The following is a 15,111-nucleotide window of genomic DNA, read 5'->3' on the forward strand; positions in this document are numbered from 1 at the left end:
TAATTTCCTGCTGTGGTGCTCTGGGCACATATTGTGAAACAGTAATTCCATCAGCTATAATATTTTTTTACAATAATTTTAATGGATGACTAATTATAAGCTAGGATATATAATCACTTTCCAGCATAATTTAAGCAGCTTTCTACTCCAGGAGTGCTGGAGAAGAGAACCTTCTTTTTAGTTGTTGCAGCTGCATAAAACTTTAAAGCAAGTTGCAATTTATAAACTGTTATTTAAGCCGCATTTAGAGCATTAGGTGCAGTTCTGGCCACTGCATTACAGAACAATGAAGAGGCTTTAGAGGTGACGTAGAGTGGTTCATTAGGATGTTGCCTGAATTAGAGAGTACTACCTATAAGGAGAGGTTGAACAAGTTTAGATTGCTTTCACTAGAGCTTGGAAGCTGAGGAGGTAACATGACAGAAGTATTTAATAACAATAGAATTATATGGTATAGATAGTGACGAAATGTCAGCAGGTCAAAAGTATTCATTCTCCTTTGCTCAATACTTAGTTTAATCACCTCTTGCAGATATTACAGCCAGTAATTGTCCGTTGGGGGCATGCCTTATTCTGATCGTCGAAAGTCACTTCTAGTGTGATTGGTTTGTTTCAAAACTGTAGCTGCTGTTCTCATTCGTTAGCTGCCTGGTGTCCAGTTTCAAATACCTTGGGTAAATAAAATAGCGTGTGCAAGGGTAAACACGAGGAAATCTGCAGATGCTGGAAAGTCAAACAACAACACACAAAATGCTGGTGGAACACAGCAGGCCAGGCAGCATCTATAGGGAGAAGCACTGTCGACGTTTCAGGGCGAGACCCTTCGTCAGGACTAACTGAAAGGAGAGATGCTAAGAGATTTGAAAGTAGTGGGGGGAGGGGGAAATTCGAAATGATAGAAGACCGGAGAGGGTGGGGTGAATCTGAGAGCTGGAAAGGTGATTGGCGAAAGTGATACAGAGCTGGAGAAGGGAAAGGATCATGGGATGGGAGGCCTGAGGAGAAAGAAAGGAGTGGGGGGGGGGGAGCACCAGAGGGAGATGGAGAACAGGCAAACAACTAAATATGTCAGGGTTGGGGTAAGAAGGGGAGGAGGGGCATTAACGGAAGTTAGAGAAGTCAATGTTTATGCCATCAGGTTGGAGGCTACCCAGCCGGTATATAAAGTGTTATTCCTCCAACCTGAGTTTGGATTCATTTTGACAATAGAGGAGGCCATGGATAGACATATCAGAATGGGAATGGGACATGGAATTAAAATGTGTGGCCACTGGGAGATCCTGCTTTTTCTGGTGGACTGAGCATAGGTGTTCAGCGAAATGGTCTCCCAGTCTGTGTCGGGTCTCACCAATATATAAAAGGCCACACCGGGAGCACTGGACGCAGTATACCACACCAGCCGACTCACAGGTGAAGTGTGGCCTCACCTGGAAGGACTGTCTGGGGCCCTGAATGGTGGTGAGGGAGGAAGTGTAAGGGCAGGTGTAGCACTTGTTCCGTTTACAAGGATAAGTGCCAGGAGGGAGATCGGTGGGAAGGGATGGGAGGGAACTAGTGGACAAGGGAGTCGCATAGGGAGTGATCCCTGCAAAAAGCAGAAAGGGGGGGAGGGAAAAATGTGTTTGGTGGTGGGATCCCGTTGGAGGTGGCGGAAGTTATGGAGAATTATACGTTGGACCTGGAGGCTGGTGGGGTGGTAGGTGATGACAAGGGGAACCCTATCCCGAGTGGGGTGGTGGGTGGATGGGGTGAGGGCAGATGTGCGGGAAATGGAAGAGATGCGTTTGAAAGCAGAGTTGATGGTGGAAGAAAGGAAGCCCCTTTGTTTAAAAAAGGAAGACATCTCCTTCGTCTTGGAATGAAAAGGCTCATCCTGAGAGCAGATGAGGCGGAGGCGGAGGAATTGTGAGAAGGGGATAGCCTTTTTGCAAGAGACTGGGTGGGAAGAGGAATAGTCCAGGTAGCTGTGAGAGTCTGTAGGCTTATAGTAGATATATGTGGAAGGGCTTTGCCCTTCTTCCTTTGTTTAAGGCAAGACAATGAGGAAGGTACGCTCTGCACTCACTTTTAACTAAGAATGTTGAACGTACATATATCAGACTTGTAGTGTCTGTTACTTGGGGAACATGAACGTTTAGTCGACTTATTACTCTTTTTAAATCAATGATTCACATACCCATTTGCAGAAAATGCTTTCTGTCTCACTTGCTGGAACTGCAAACCTAATACAACATTACAGTGGTCTTTTTGGATAAGTCTCTATAAGATTTGCACAATGCAATGGAGTAAGGTTTGCCCACTCCTCCTTGCAAAAATGCTCAAGCTGTGCCAGGTTAGTTGGGGAGCAGTGGATGACAGCAGTCTTGAAGTCTTGTCCCAGAGATGTTCAGTTGGGTAAGGTCAGGACTCTTAATGGGCTACTGAAGGTCATCAATTTTCATCATTTGAAGCCAGTCCATGGTTGCTCTGGCAGAGTGCTTTGGGTCATTGTCTTGCTGAAAGAAGAATGTCCTCCCCAGTTTAAGCTTTCTGCAAGAGGCTAGCATGTTGTTATGCAGGATCTCTCTGTATTTAGCAACATTCATCTTCCCATCAATCCCGATCAGATTTCCATTCCCAGCTGTCGAAAAACATCCCCACTGCATGATTCAATGTCAACAATACTTTACAGTAGGGATGGTGTTACCTGGCTAAGGCGCAGTATTAGGTTTACGCCACATGTACTGTTTAGTGTTGAGGCCAAATTTCCACTTCAGTCTCATCCAACCACAAGACCTTTTCCACAGTATCTTCTAAATGGTTCTTTGCAAAGAGCTTACTGGCAAGGATATGCTCTTTGTCAGCTAGGGCTTCTTCCTTGCCACTCTTCCATAACTACCATATTTGTGCAAGACCTTAGTGACTGTGGAGCCATGATCTTCATATCCAGTTGCAACCACTAACTTCTGCAGCTTGCCCAGAGTGATGGTTGGGGTCAGAAGCCTCTCTTACAAATGCCGTTCTTCCCCAGTGACTAAGTTTAGAGTGACAGCCTGACCTTGGCAGTGTGGCTGTGGTTTCAGAACTTTTCTACTTTTTCATGATGGACTGCACTGAGCTCCGAGGTATGGTCAGTGCTTTGAAATTGCCTTGTACCATTCCCATATTTGTGTTTCTGTATTATCGTTTCCCTGACTTCTCTTTAATACTCTATTGTTTTCATTTTGGTTTTGTCTATCCACAATCTACCATGTTTTAGGACCTTACAGGGAGAGGGGGTATTTATTCATTGAAAACAGGTCATTCTGCTGTTTTATACATCATCAAATTGGGTGAGTTGGAAAAGTAATATATAGTATTGCACCTGAAGAAAGATAGTGCATTAATTATAAAGGGATGAATACTTTTTCAGCCTCACAATTTTGGTTTTTAATTTTTTGCAAATTGTTGACAGCTTTTTGAATTTTTCTTTTGATTTGGCATGATGCACAACATTTTGCAGATAAGCTCAAAAATACTACTTTAATATATTTTAAATTTAAAAACTGAGACATAAAAATGTGAAAATACTTATGGGGACTGAATACTTTTTCAAGGCACCGTATATTCAGACAGATGAGATTACTTTGATTGGTATCATGGTCAGTGTAGATTCGGTGGGCCGGAGAGCCTATGTGGTGCTGTTCTGTCCTATATATTAATTGTATATTATACTTGGAGAAACATGCTTGCAGCTATTGTACTAAACGTTTGTACAAGAACACAACAAATCTTAATGTACTTACCTTTTGCTTACTTTTTAAAACAAAGTATTTAGCTCTGAGGAAAATATGCCTGAGAAATTAAAGGCAAAAAGGTCGAGGTGGAGATCAAAATTAAACATGCATGAGTATGCCACCTCCGTTACATACTTCATCAGTAAACATGTGTACCAAAGATGTGAATTCGAGTTCCCTAACCAAAGAAATGGTTGAATTGTGAGATCCGCTCACTGCTGAAATCCAGGACCGCAGTGTCCAAATCAAATAACCCTAACCTATACAAGAAATAGATATGACCTTCATATTAGCTATTGGGGTGCCAAGAAACAATACCAGTTTTTAAATAAACAAGTCCCAGACTATCATGCAGGGCTTAGGTGCTATAATAGACTGCAAAATTAAGTTAGCAGCATCATTAGCCTTTCTGATGCCCTTTGCACATTTTGGTGAATGAACAAAAGGGGAATTGAATGTCACCACATACCCATCAAAAGCACCTGTATCTACAGCCACCATTTCAGATGTCAGATCAGTTTTCTGGACAGTGAATCCTCACAAAAATATGGCGCTCATGGAGTCACAGGTCATATCCTTAATCCTGTGCATAACAACTAGTGGATCATTGTCCCAGAACCCCTCTCCAAGAGAGTTCTGTGGGTGCATTCATTACATAGACCTCAACAGATGAAAAATGTGCTCATCCTCACCTTCCAATAGGCAATTAAGAATGAATAATTAATGTTGGGTTTGTCAGAGATTTCCATATCCTCTGCACCAAGGTTAAGAATAATGTATCAGGTTTTATTCGCTAATTATTTTCCTGAACAATAACAACAAAAGAGATCATACTGACAGACCATTTTCTTTATTGCACCTGTGGGAATTTGCTGCAGAGGATTTTTTTTCCAATTTGAATGTAATTCTTGTTAATGGAGAAGGGCTGCAGGAACATGACTTCCGTGTCTGAACACTATAAGAACTGAGTTTGATTTCCAGATGATCCTTGACCTACAAAAGTCCCGTTTTATGCTTAATTACTCTGATTCCTGCATCCCCCTTCAATCTTCCAGTTGTGCTTTGTAGAAGGTGGCTAAGGTTTGGGCTATGAACCAGCAAACTGGAGGGTTTTTTTTGATACCCATATGATGTGGCTTGATTTGAAAACGTGCCTGTGGTGAACTACATATACCTGTCTGGACACGCTCCTCTGCTGACTGCTCCTGTGGCTCCTCCCACAGACCCCTGTATAAAGGCGATTGGAGGCACTGCTCCTCCCTCAGTCTCCAGGATGTTGTGTGGTGGTTTCTTGCTGTTAATCATGGTCTCTTGTAGCTAATAAAAGCCTATCGTTCGCCTCCCGTCTCCAAGAGTTATTGATGGTGGATCAGCGCCTCTCTCAAAAATGATTCCTATCTCTGATTGCTACTTCAGCTGAGTGTTGCAGAATTAAAATTACTCAGCACATCATTCAGCTTCAGACAGGAAGTCTGTCATTCAATATTATAAAAATAAACAGAACTAAGCATAGGGTGAGAAAAGTGTTCTAGTTTTTGCATCATGTTTCTGTGAATCAATCAATGATGCTCTAATGTGGCTTCCACTGAACCGCTCGAGCTGCTGCAGAATAATCTACATTTTGAGAGAATTGGAATCCTCTTTATGCCAACATCCTCAGGAAAGAATAATAAAAAATTATGAGAAATATAAACTAATGAAATAGTAATTCTATATTTTGAAATTAATATTAAAGAGTAAAATATTGAAAACTTTCCTCCAAATGTTATACTAATCTTGATAATGAGTTTCTGAAATGCCTTGGAATATTTTACTATGTTATAGGCAAGTTATTATTGAGAATTCTTCCGTATGCTTGATGGGAGCTCAGTGAAATGATACCATGCTATACTCAATATGCTCAATGTCTTCATTCAAGGTTCCAAAATAGTCCCAAAGGAGATTGGAGCTTTATGGTCATCATAACAAGGCCGTAATGGGAAAATAAATTTGAATAGGGCACCGTAATTTAGTAATTTCCATGTCTTGGGCCTTAGCTGCGATCTTGCCATGGTATTAGTGATGATCTACAAAAACGAGCATGATAAGCCTGCATTGCTGTTGTTTGGGAGTGGAAAGGGGATGCCCTCTTTGTGAACCTACCCTGGCACAATCAGCTTCTGATGGGAAGTGTGACCATTCTGTTTAGACATTCACAAAGTGCAACAAAGCATGTGGCAGAATTCCAGGCTAGCTTAGATCCTAATGCAAATACTGATATTCTAATTCACAGGATGTATATTCTTACAGAGGGTGCTTTGAAATCTACAAGCAAAAAAGGAACAATATACTTCATAATCTGGACATATCTGAAGCAATGATAAAAAAAGAGAAATTAGAAAAGTTGGAACACATTATTATAGATGTTATGTTTGCTTATTCATTTACTTTTAAATTAATTCAGATCAATGTAGACCATGAGATTCAGAATAAGTGATTCATTTGATAGGATACAATGTGAGGTGACAGTCTCATGACTGTTTAAATATCATGAATGGACTATCAATAGGCAGCAAATTATATCAATTGCACTTGGAACTTCTCTTCAACCAATCCGAACAAATGTTATATCCTTTCTTAAATTAGCAAAACCAGGTTTGCATTGGATTCATCTTTTAAGTATGTGTAAATGATATTATGTTGTGTTGTACCAGTCAAAAATGACATCCCATTACATTTGCCCATTAATAGTTGGAAAGGAAAATCTGACATTGGAAAAACAGTGAATTATTTATTGATAGCACACCTGAAGAAAACATTGCTAACTGTAAATATTGAAATCCACTTGAGCTTCTGTTCTTCTGTTGCAATATTGCCTCAGACCAATTGACAATGTGAATGATTGGTTAAATTTAAGGAGCCTAAGGTGAATTGCACAGAAACTTATTCCAATGTAGCCCAAACAATCAAATGTAACCAGTTCACAAAACAATGACTGTCACACAGTGAAGAAGTAGTTTGAGAGATTGGTCATTAGGCATATCCACTCTTTCCTGAGCAGTGACCTGGATCCATTCCTATGTGTCTGCTTTCACAAGTCAACAGCAGATGCCATTTCAATGGCTCTTCACCTACGCAGTGAAGATGTGTACACCGGAATGTCCTTCATTGACCACAGTTCTGCATTCAACAATGTTATCCCTTGAAACTCATCATTAAGCTCCTAGACCAGAGCCTTGGTACCTCACTGTGCAACTGGATCCTTGATTTCCTCCCTGGCAAATGCCAGCTTGCACGGATTGGCAATAACATCTCCTCTACACTCAGCAGTGGCACAGGTGCATCACAGGGCAGTGTGCTTATCCCTCTACTCAGTTTATAGTTATGACTTTGAGCCTAAGTACAGCTCCAATGCCATATATAAGTTCAATAGTGGTGAGGGATCAGCTAATCGGAGAGAGATTGAAAATTTTGTTAAGTGGTGTCATAGCAACAACCTCTCACTCAGCATCAACAGAACCTAATAACTTCTAATCGACTAAAGGAGGAAGGAGCCAGAGGTCCATGAGATAGTCCTCATTAGGGGAACAGAGGAAGAGAGTGTTAGTAGCTTTAAATTACTTGACGTTATATATCAGAGGATCAACATTTAAGAGAGGTAACAAAAGATGGCACAGCAGTGCCACTACTCTCTTAGAAGATTGGATAAATTCAGTATCTTACCAAAAACTTTGAAAAATTACATAGAGGAGACTATCCAAACTGGTGACATCATGGCCGGGTACGGAAGCATCAATTCTCAGGAATGTTAAAAAGGTACAGAAAGTAAGGGGTAAAGCCCGGTCCATCACAGGCAAAGTCCTTCCCACCACTGAATACACTTACATGGAGAGCTGTCGCAAGAAAGCAGCATCCATCACCAAGACCGTCACCATCCAACTCATGCCTTCTTCTCACTACTGTCGTTGGATAGGAAACACAGAAGCCTTAGGTTCCTCATCACCATGCTCAGGGACAGTCATTACCTACAGCAATCCGGCTCTTGAACCAGCATGTTTATCTTCATTCACCACCGATCTGAACCGATTCTGTGACCTACAAACCCATTATCAAGGACTCTTCACAACTTATATTCTCAATATTATTTTTATTTGCACAGTTTGTCTTCATTTTGCACACTGGTCAGTCCTTGTTAATGTAGAGTTCTACATAAGGTTCAATTCTATTTTTGTTACCCTGTAAATGGCAGCAAGAAAGTTAATCTCTCTGTAGTATATAGCAACATACACATAGAAACATAAAAAACCTAAAGCACAATATCGGCCATTTGGCCCACAAAGCTGTGCTGAGCATGTCCTTACCTTAGAAATTACCTGGAGTTATCCATAACCCTCTATTTTTCTAAGCTCCATGTACCTTATTGTATCCACCTCCATCACCATCACCGGCAGCCCATTCCATGCACTCACCACTCTCTACACAAAAAAACTTACCCCTGTGTGGTGAACTACATATACCTGTCTGGACTTGCCCCCCCCCCCCACCCCCGCTGACTGCTCCTGTGGCTCCTCCCATGGACCCCGGTATAAAGGCGATTGGAGACACAGCCCCGGCCTCAGTCTCCAGGATGCAGTGTGGTGGTCAATTGCTGCTTGTTCTTTCTTCCAGAAAATAAAAGCCTATATCTCACCTCACGTCTCTGAGAGTTATTGATGGTGCATCAATTTTATTGGCTGGAAGTTTTAAAACATGGAAAGCATTTTACATCCAGAAAAATTGGACATTGATCCTCAAGACCCTGAAGCAGCTCTTGCCTTTGAACTCTGGCTTGCATGCTTCCAATCATACTTGGAACAGATTCCCGTGACTGAGCCCGCTATTATGCACAGGATCCTCCTTTCGAGGGTCACCCCAAAAGTTTACTCCCTTATCAGGGACCTGCCGACCTACCAAGGGGCACTGGACGCCCTCAAAAGACAGTACCTGCGGCCAGTGAACACTGTCTACGCAAGACATCACTTAGCAATGCAGCGGCAGCGGATTGGCGAGTCGAGCGCTGAGTTTGTCCGGGCCCTGCAGACACTCGTGCGGGCCTGCAACTGCAAGGGACTGACGATGGAACCACATTCAGAGCTGCTAGTCAGAGACGCTTTCATTACAGGGATCAGGTCAGTGTACGTGCGCCAGCAGCTGCTGGAAAATGCCGATCTTACCTTATGCTTGACGATTGAGACGGCCAACATGCTGGAAGCTGCTCTGCACAACGTAGACGCTGTCCAGCCGCACGATCCTCCGCCGGTTCCGTGGAAACTGCAGACCCGCGAGTGAATCCACCACCGCTGCTGCCAGTCGCGAGTTCACAAACTCCCCAAAACCGACCACAGCTGCTGCCAGTCGCAAGTCTGCACAGTGTTACTTCTGCGGACTTGAAAAGCACCCCCAAAAACACTGCCTGGCCCGAGAAGCGACCTGCTCCAGCTTCAGAAAGAAGGGCCGTTTCGCCAAGGACTGTAAGTCTAAACCACAAGCAGGGTCGGGCAGCGCCGCGTGTGAGGCATGCGGGCGGCCATCTTGGTCACCACCATCTTGCCTGCCCGCCTCGTGCGAGACATGGGGGCAGCCATCTTTGTCAGTGCCACCTCACCCTGCCCCCGAACCACCAGTGCTTACTGGGCACCAAGACAGTGGTTCAACTCTGGCCTCCGTAACCCTCGACCAAAGCGCCCCACACCAGCTTGCAAGGTCAATGATGGACATCCTGGTGGAGGGGCACAGGACTAGCTGCCTGTTTGACATGGGCAGCACTGAGAGTTTTATTCACCCGGACACGGTGCAACGCTGCAAACTCGTGACACGGCCGGTAAGCCACAGGGTCATCATGGCTTCTGGGTCACATTCCACAGACATCCGGGTGGGTTGTGTAGCGACATTGGTGGTGCAGGGCACAGAATATCGGGACTTTACGCTACTGGTCATGCCTCAACTGTGCGCGCCTGTGCTATTGGGGCTGGACTTCCAGAGCCACCTCAAAAGTGTGACTATGGCATATGACGGGCCCCTCCCACCACTCACTGTCAGGAATCCTCAGTTTTGTGGGGTTTCGTCATATACCCCGCTACTGACCACACACACACACACCGACCCACACATCCCACCCTGCACCATGCCGACAGCTGCGCGACTGACACCACTTGCAGCCTCTCCACCCTTAAGATCCCTCCCCCACCGCTGTTCACCAACCTGATCTCCAACTGTAAACCTGTGGCAACTAAAAGCAGGAGGTACAGTGCGGGGGACAGGGCCTTCATTCAGTCAGAGGTGCAGCGGCTGCTCAGGGAGGGGATCATTGAGCCAAGCTCAAGCCCTTGGAGGGACCAGGTGGTTGTTGTTCGGACCAGGCAGAAAAATAGGATGGTCGTGGACTATAGCCAGACCATCAATAAGTTCACGCAGCTTGACGCATACCCCCTACCCCACATCGCGGATATGGTCAACCAGATAGCTCAGTACAAGGTGTACTCGACCATAGATCTGAAATCCACTTACCAGCAGCTCCCCATCCGCCCAGAGGACCGCCCCTACATCGCCTTCGAGGCGGGCGGCAGGCTCTATCACTTGCTGCGCGCCCCATTCGGTGTCACGAATGGTGTCTCTGTCTTCCAGAGGGAAATGGACCAGATGGTGGACCAGTGCCAACTGGAGGCCACATTTCCCTATCTGGATAACATCACCATCTGTGGTCACGACTGGCTGGATCACAGCGCCAACCTCCAATGATTTTTCCAAGTGGCCAAAGCCCTGAACCTTCCTTATAACAGGGACAAGTGTGTGTTCGGAACCACCCGACTCGCTATCCTTGGGTATGTCGTGGAGAACGGGGTCATTGGCCCTGATCCCGACCGTATGCGCCCCCTGTTAGAACTCCCACTTCCCACCACCCTCAGAGCCCTCAGACGGTGCCTGGGCTTCTTTTCCTATTACGCCCCATGGGTCCCCCATTATGCAAACAAGGCCCGCCCCCTGGTCAAGTCTACCACATTTCCCCTCTCTGCCGAGGCCCGCGCGGCCTTCAGCCGCATTAAAGGGGACATTGCCAAAGCAATGATGCATGCGGTGGACAAGACCATTCCCTTCCAAGTAGAGAGTGATGCCTCTGACTTCGTGCTTGCTGCTACCCTCAATCAGGCAGGCAGGCCAGTAGCATTCTTTTCTCATACCCTTCAAGGCCCTGAAATTCAGCACTCCGCGATGGAGAAAGAAGCCCAGGCCATAGTGGAAGCTATTAGGCACTGGAGGCACTATCTCGCCAGCAAAAGGTTCACCTTGCTGACCGACCAGTGCTCAGTTGCGTTCATGTTCAGCAACCAACAGCGGGGCAAAATCAAAAATGATAAAAATTTTGCGATGGAGAATAGAACTCTCCACCTACATCTATGATATCCTGTACTGGCCTGAAATGAGCCCCCTGATGCCCTATCCCAGGGAACGTGTGCCAGCGTGCAGCTCGACTGGCTATATGCCCTCCATGAAGATCTTTATCACCGGGGGGCCACCCGATTTTACCATTTCGTGAAAGCCCGGAACCTGCTTTACTCCCTTGAGGACATCAGGACAATGACCAGAGACTGCCAAGTCTGCGCTGAGTGCAAACCGCACATCTACCGTCCTGAAAAGGCACAACTTATCAAGGCCACCCGCCCCTTTGAGTGACTGAGTGTTGACTTTAAGAGCCCCCTTCCCTCCACTGACCGCAATGTCTACTTTCTCAACATTATCGACGAGTACTCGCGGTTCCTCTTTGCCATCCCCTGCCCTGACACCACTGCCACGTCCGTCATAAAAGCCCTGCACCAGCTCTTCACTCTGGTCGGATTTCCCTGCTATATCCACAGTGATAGAAGGTCATCCTTTATGAGTGACGAGCTGTGCCAGTACCTGCTAGCTAGGGGCATTGCTACTAGTAGGACCACGATCTATAATCCCCAGGGAAATGGACAGGTGGAAAGGGAGAATGCCACAGTGTGGAAGGCCACACTTCTAGCCCTTAAGTCAAAAGGGTTGCCGGTATCTCGATGGCAGGAGGTCCTCCCCGAGGCACTCCACTCTATCCGCTCCCTGTTATGCACGTCCACCAATGCCACCCCTCACGAGCGCCTCTTTTCTTTTCCCAGGAAGTCTGCCACTGGGACTACCCTACCGGCTTGGCTGACATCCCCAGGGCCAGTGCTGCTCCGGAAACATGCGAGGAGCAATAAATACTCCCCGCTGGTTGAGAGGGATCACCTACTTCATGCGAACCCCCAGTATGCCTACGTGGTCTTACCTGATGGGCGGGAGGACACGGTCTCTGTCCGCGACCTGGCGCCGGCAGGAGCAGCAGACCACTACCCCGAACACTCCATGGTAAATATGAACCCTGTACCCACCGAAGTGTATACCCACCTGACACCGCGCACACCAAGCCCTACACAGACTCCTCACGACACTCCTATACCGGGCGTCTCGCACACGCATGAGGGATCACTGACGCCTAGTGGGCTGACACCTCCAGTTAGGCCGGAACCAGCACAACCACCATCTCCGGTGCAATCACCACCGGCACCGGTGCTATCACAGCTGGTGCTAAGTAGATCGCAGCGACAGATTTGACCACCTGATAGACTTAACCTGTAAATATACTTGTCAGAAACTTCGCCCCATGGGGACTCTCTTTTAAAACAAAGGGGGGGGGGTGGTGAATGTGGTGAACTACATATACCTGTCTGGACACGCCCCCTCCTGCTGACTGCTCCTGTGGCTCCTCCCACAGACCGTGGCTCCTCCCATGGACCCCGGTATAAAGGCGATTGGAGACACAGCCCCGGCCTCAGTCTCCAGGATGTTGTGTGATGGTCACTTGCTGCTTGTTTTTTCTTCCAGCCAATAAAAGCCTACCTTAACCCACATCTCAGAGTTATTGATGGTGCATCACCCTGACACCTCCTCCGTACCTCCTTCCAAGCACCTTAAAACTGTGCCTTCTCGTGCTAGCCATTTCATCCCTGGGAAAAAGCCTCTGACTATCCACACGATTAATGCCTCTCATCATCTTATACACCTCTATCAGGTCACCTCTCATCCTCTGTTGCTCCAAGGAAAAAAGGCCAAGTTTGCACAACCTATTCTCATAAGGCATGCTCCCCAATCCAGACAACATCTTTGTAAATCTCCTCTGCACCCTTTCTATGACTTCCACATCCTTCCTGTGGTGAGGCGACCAGAACAGTGCACATACTTTGATATTAAATGTACTTTAAAAATTTGAAACTTTGAGCAAGCCAGTGATAAGTGTGATTAATTAGACAAACTCACTAATGCAAAATAATGGCTGTTCCCTTAATTACCATGTCCATGGTGTACTCAGAACTACATTCTAAGTTAACATGGAAGTACACAATCTTTGTAAATCGACAATCAGCTAACATAACATTAAAAATGTCACTTCCTTCACCATATCATTTGAAAGAACCTTCCTAATTCCTTCAGTCTTTTTGTTACTTGTTTACAAACTCATGATGATTGGAAATTAATCAATTCAGACCCAGAACCTCAGTGCAGAAGTTCCTTAGCACAATGTACAAGCACAACAATCTTCAGCAAATTTAAATTCCTTTCATCTTAAAGCCTGAAGTGAGAACATTCACTGATTTTTGCAATTCCATCCACATCTCTTCAGCGACTGAAACAGCCTGTGGCTTCACACAGAAAGGCCTGGAAAATACTCAGGCATAGGCTGGTGTGTGACCAATGTTACTGGTGCCACCTTGGTGCTATGCAAGTTCCCACCTAACAGCATTGCAGAGTGTGCCCACAACTGCCCACAGCCTTCCCAGGAAAGGCAATAAATGCTGCCTTTAGACCATGACACTTAGATCCCAACAATGAATATGTAATAAAATAAAATGCTGCCAGTTCACTTCAGACACTCAAATGTGAGTTCATGTCTGCCATCTCATTACAACACTGTCAAATTCAGTTGGATTCAGGGACCTATAACAAATGCTACATTTTGACTACTGGCCTGAAGTAACTTCACTCCAAACTTCCAGATAATTGAAATCATGGGCCTTACTCTAACATTCCAATTCTGTAAGAATAATGGTTGAATAACCAAGAGAGGTCCACAGAAGAAAGCATAAATGGAAAGTATAGATACATAGACAAGGATAGTATTGTTTTTTTTTTACGTAGAAAGTACCTACAGAAGTAGAATTGGCTGATCTCTGATTTAATTAGTAACTCCATTAACCTGCAGCTTTAGGACAGAATTAAATTAAATTGGTCAGTTATTTATTATTGTTACATGTATTGAGGTACAGTGAAAAACATCAGTATGTTGAGTACAAAGGAAAAACAAAAATGGAATATGTTAAATTTGAAAAGAAAATGTAATGCAGGCAGACAATAATGTGTGGGGTCAGGTCAAGGTAAACTGCAAGGTCAGTGGTATATCTTATACAAAAGGACTGTTTAATAGACTTTTAAATAGGCAATATAATAGATAGAAGCTGTCCTTGAGCTTGGTGGTATGTGCTTTCAATCTTTTGGACCTTCTGCTCAATGTCGCAAAAGCAAAGGAGCTGGTTGTGGATTACAGGAGGAATGGAGACGGTCTAACCCCTATTAACATCAATAGATATGGGGTTGAGAGGGTAAACAGCTTTAAGCTCCTCCACATCACCGAGGATCTCAGGTTTGTACACACCAGCTGTATGGTGAAAAAGGCACAACAACGCCTCTTTCACCTCAGATGGTTGAGGAAGTTTGGTATGGGCCCCCAAATCCTAAGAACTTTCTACAGGGGAACAAATGAGAGCATTCTGACTGGCTGCATCACTGCCTGGTATGGGAACTGTATCTTCCTTAATTTCAGGACTCTACAGAGAACGGTGCGGATAGCTCAGTGCTTCTGTAGTTGTGAACTTCCCATGATTCAGGACATTTACAAGGACAGGTGTGAAAAAAGGGCCTGAAGGATCATTGGGGATCCAAGTTACCCCAACTCCAATCTATCCCAGCTACCACCATCCGGGAAACGGTACAGCAGCATAAAAGCCAGAACCAACAGACTCCGGGACAGGTTCTTCCACCAAGCCATCAGACTGATTAACTCACACTGATTTGAGTGTATTTCTATGTTACATTGACTTTTCTATTTATTATAAATTACTATGATTGCACATTGCACATTTAGACAGAGACATGATGTAAAGATTTTTACTCCTCATGTATGTGAAGGATGTAAGAAATAAAGTCAATTCATTTCAAAGGGAAGGGGAGAGGAGAAAGGATGTCCAGTGTGGGAGGAATTTTTTTTGTTGGCTGCTTTACTGAGCCA

At 45.1% G+C, this 15,111-nt stretch overlaps 1 long non-coding RNA gene across 1 annotated transcript in view; it reads left to right on the top strand.

Moving 5' to 3' along the window:
* LOC132404438 (uncharacterized) overlaps positions 1-15,111 on the top strand; it is a 65,594-nt gene that overhangs the window by 480 nt on the left and 50,003 nt on the right. The gene's annotated exons all lie outside the window — the stretch shown is intronic.

This window comes from Hypanus sabinus, chromosome 14 (assembly GCF_030144855.1).
Source record: "Hypanus sabinus isolate sHypSab1 chromosome 14, sHypSab1.hap1, whole genome shotgun sequence".
Taxonomy (NCBI): Eukaryota; Metazoa; Chordata; class Chondrichthyes; order Myliobatiformes; family Dasyatidae; genus Hypanus; species Hypanus sabinus.